Source organism: Nothobranchius furzeri, chromosome 2 (assembly GCF_043380555.1).
Source record: "Nothobranchius furzeri strain GRZ-AD chromosome 2, NfurGRZ-RIMD1, whole genome shotgun sequence".
Lineage (NCBI taxonomy): Eukaryota > Metazoa > Chordata > Actinopteri > Cyprinodontiformes > Nothobranchiidae > Nothobranchius > Nothobranchius furzeri.
Window position 1 is genome coordinate 49659151 of NC_091742.1, and position 4656 is coordinate 49663806.

General features: G+C 42.5%; 1 long non-coding RNA gene across 1 annotated transcript; it reads left to right on the forward strand.

The window, feature by feature from the left end:
* The first annotated feature begins 1450 nt into the window (after window positions 1-1450).
* On the forward strand, window positions 1451-2732 carry LOC139066294 (uncharacterized). Its single transcript, XR_011519225.1, has 3 exons — window positions 1451-1490; window positions 1631-1814; window positions 2019-2732. It is a non-coding gene; the product is annotated as an uncharacterized lncRNA (long non-coding RNA).
* Window positions 2733-4656: the final 1924 nt, after the last annotated feature.

Consider the following 4656-nt stretch of genomic DNA (forward strand, 5'->3'; position numbering starts at 1 on the left):
CCAGGAACATGCTGCAGCTTTCAGTCAGATAAACTAAAACCAGTTATTAAACAAATACACTCACTTGCTACCAGGTTTGACCTAATTTCCCTTCAGAACTGTCTTAATTTGTTCTGTCACAGACTGAACAGGAAATGTCCCTCTTCACACAGCTCCACCCATGATGAGAAGCTCCTGTTCCACATCTCAATTCAATTCAATTCAAATTCAATTCAAATTCAAATATACGTCATTAATCCCAGAGGGGAATTAAGAGTTTCAGTACACACAATTCTGAGATCAGACAGACATACATGGGCATAGACACATGACAAGAATTGATGACTGTGGTCATTCGCAACCTACCTTAATTCGAGTCCTACCTTAAAGAGCAAGTAACGTCTAAATTAACTTTTTTTTTGCTGATGAACTGCATAAATGATTGTCTAATAGTGTTTTAAACGTGTGCATTCTTTTTTTTAGCATTTTGGTGCATTTTCTTTAAAAATTAAAAATTCTGTCTAAAAACCACAGTAATGCGCCACCTTCAGCTGAAAACATAGAATTTGAGTCATTTTGAATAAATTTTAGCCAATGGCTAAAGAGTAAATACTACGTAGCAGCTCCGTGCCAAAGTTATAAAAGCAACGAGCGTCTCGGCCACGCCCTGTGGCGAGTGGGAGTTGGATTTGCAAGCGAGCGTAGGAGGTCAGCGGTAGTTCAGCATTAGCATATAGCATTAGCATATCCTAGTCTTAGCATATCTTTTAGTGTTATAAATACTTATTTAGTGTTAGATTTGGCTGTTGGATATTGTAGTTGAGTTAGTGTTTGGCTGTTAGTGTAATTGGGAAAGTAGTTCGGGTTTAGTGTTCATATCGTCTTAGTATTGGTGAGTAGGTGTAGTGTAGTATGGTTGCGGTGACTCTGTGGGCATTTTACCCGCGATTCTGCACGTCTCCGTTTGAAGAGGGAGGCTGCCCACCATGGCTCTTCCGCGATTTAGATGCAGCCCACCAACTCTGCTCCCCCACCACGGCGGGCTCCAGTCTGAGGTGAGTAAGCTAAATAAACGTTTTAACATCTTCTAAAGACAATTCCCTACCTAAATGCAAAGTCTGAGAGACGTGGTTCACTTCCTTTAGCTAGTCAGTCGGCAATTCTGCAACAGTGGCTCTAACTAACAGCACTAGTTGACAGACAGCATTACAGCGTGAAATCCAGCACAGCGTGACCCGGTTCTGTAAGGAATTCTGTTCAGGAGGTCACATTTCAGGCTCTCCACATCATGTGTGACTGACTTTTACGTTATAATGATCACACACTAGGAATGTTATAAAGCACCTATATAGGAGATTCTTTTGTATATTATCTGACTTTATAAACTCCTAACAACAATGTGGTTTTTTTTTTTTTTCAGGCTAAATCTACCCAAGACACTGGCTGTCAGACTGATTTAGCTGCAATAATGCACTTGTCCAGGCAGACGTGAAGCCTTACCTGTAGCAAAGGTGAATTATTTTTAATAATCTTCTATGTAAACATTTTATTATTACCTTCTAGTTTTAATTTGTTTTACAGATTATTGTTACACGTGATTTTATGCTCTTTTAAACATTTATAAATGTGCTGTTTCTTTGTTTTTACATAGCCAGCCAGAATGGAGTTCACAGCCGCAGTGTGTCTGGTGACCCACGGGGACCATGATGAAAATTCATCTTCCAGAAGGTCCCAGAGCAGCGGCCGCACCCCCTGAAAAGACCAAGGTGTGAGGTGTCTGCTGTTGATTCCAGCTTCCACTTCAGTGACAGTGCAAGCTCAGTGAACTGTTCAAGGTAAAAAAAATTAAAACATTTCAGAATTTTTAAGATATTAACAATTAAATAAGTATGTGATTACATCATGAAGGAGGCTACTGATTCTGCCCCGTGACACTTGGTGGTGACGTGTGAGCTGATTCACCTGGAAAATAACTTTTACATTAAATATTTTGTTTTTGCTATGAAAAGTAAATTAACTAATAACCTGCATTATTGCAGGACACTCAGCAAAATATGGACTCTACACCATGAGGCATGCACACATTAATATTCTATAAGAGCACATAAGGTGAGCAACACCACATATTGTACACTGTCCTGAATTTGTTTTCTTTCTGCATCTCATTAGCCTGGCTGATCACCTGATAACTCCTGTCATCTGGTTATGACAGCATGAGGATGTCCTCACACACCTGTAACCTATCAGCTCATCTGGCAGAATAGAGAGAGAAGAGACAACACCACATCTCCTGTTCCTGGAAAGCCTTCAGCCATCCTTTGATGACTGAGAACCTCCATCAGCTCTGTCTCCTGTCTGCCTACAATTATTATAATAAATATTGTGTTTGACAAGTTTTTTTGTGCTGCCAAATATCTCATATAGATTCCAGTTTTGATATTTTAATGGATATTTATAAAGTACATTAATTGAATTATCACATTGCATGTTTAACTAGCTCTATTGTGATTAATTAAACTAGCACCTCACTGTTAAAAGCTCGTTTTAATTTCAAGCATGTTTAAGTATTTATGGACATGAAAAAAACAGGAAATATATAAATTGAGATTTATTTAATTAATATAACAAATAAGGGGGAAAGAGTCATTGAAAGGCACATTCTTTTGGAAGCTCCTGATCCTGACGACACCAGAGACCAGCTGCAGACACCAGAGGACCTAGAACCAAGAGAGCAGCTGTTTCTTAGTAAATAAATAAAGAAATCAGGGCAGTTTTAGTCAGCTGAACACATTACAGAATAATTTTCTCATGGGGTATTTTCATAACTTTATGCAGCAGACTGTAACTTGAGCCCAGGGCTACCGGAGAGCTGCTATCCAGCACGTTTCAGTGGATTTTCCTGCTTTAAAAGGTTAGATTAACTGTTAAGCAGCTCAGCTATTTGTTGCTGATTAAAACCAGGTGTGCTGAAGCAGATAAACCTCTGAAACATGCTGAATACTAGCTCTCCAGGGCCGTGGAGACAAACCCTGCAGCTAATCTGATGCTATGGCTAATGGCTACTTACATTCAGAGGTGGTTCTGTTGGGTCGGTTCTGGGAGTTACAGGCAACTCACAAGCTCACAACAATAAGGTTCAGGTCTGCTTGTCTCCTCCAAATAGACTTGGTCCCTTTCTTCTCGAGTGTCTGGGTAAGGAGGGGGAGAAACATCCTCATTTCTAATAACTGCATAGAGTGAAGGGAGCTAGCATCGTCTAGTTAGCCGTCGTCTTCGTCACTGCCGCGGCTCCGCCCTCTCGGTCCTCCAGACAACGCCTACTAATGTTGCATTTTTTAAAATTGATAGTGGGTGGAGAAGGACTCCGAGGCTCAATTGACCCGCTCTTTAATAGAGATCAGAGGGCTTGTATGAGGATTGGGTAAGATGGAGGAAAAAAAGGCACTTCAGAGTTACCCTACACGGGGGGACAGCTTTGCTATGCAAAAACCACCTCAGACAGAAATGCAACAGACTTCAGACATTACACAACATAAGTGTCCACTAGGTGGGGAGGTAGGGTTGGGTACTCTCCACACATCAGTGCATGCAGCCACGATAAGCAGCGCTCGTCACCTCCGTTTGGACAGGGGTGGGAGGTAATTGGGTTTAGAAAGCACAGTGACTCCGGGAAACGATTCAACGGCCTTCACCGGTCGCAGTCCCACCCAGGCTGGGATAGGGAGACAGCGTTGCCATGGCGACGGCAGCATTCCACATTTCTTCTGAGAGGGAGTATTCACTTCAGCCTCACAGGCTCAAGGGCACCAGATACAGGTAAGAACTTGTTTTGGGGCCAGACAGAGATAATTTCCTCTCTGTCTTAAAGTTCCGTTGGTCCTCAACCCCTCTAGATCCAATAATGGCGTAAATTAATCTATCCCAATCCATGCTGACCCGACAACTTTCTCCTTGATCGAATCCACCTTCTGTGCCAGAGCCTGAATCTCAGCCAAAGTTCCAAGTTTACGACTCATCTCGACAATTATACAAGCTCCAGGATTGAGCCAATATTCCTCGACAGCTCATTAATTTTCCGGTAAGCCAGATAACCACTCAAGCCAAAAAGCAGTAAACCCGACACCAACACCACGAATATCCGGACGTCTTCAGAATCCTCTACAGGCAGTTGGGAGAGGCAGATCAGGTTCCACTGTTTCCAGGAGTCCATGATATGACCAGCTGGCTCTGTCCCAGAGGGACAGCCGGGAGCTCCTTCTCCCGTTCTCATCGTTGAAAAAATGTTGTCAATCGCATTGGGAGACCAACTGACCAAATCCATTTTTAATAATTTCCAGTTTCCAGAAAAAATGCAGAAGTGCTGTACACCCAAAGACAGACAAAGAGCCTTGGGATAAGACAGGGAGGAGAAGAGGGAAAAAGCGCCGGAGATCTGGTGACTGTGGACGCTGCTGGAGTCCAGTGAGCTCATGGTCATGTTCTAGAAACCAGTAAGAGATGATCTTAGCTTTGTGACCTGGTGCATGATCCTGCTGAAGGTAGACATTAGAAGATGGGTCCATGTGGTCATAAAGGGGCGGACACGGTCAGCAACAATACTGAGGTAGGCTGCGGCATTTAAACCGGCACAAAGGGGTCCGGAAAGGAAATACAATATAAAATAATTCAAACAATTAC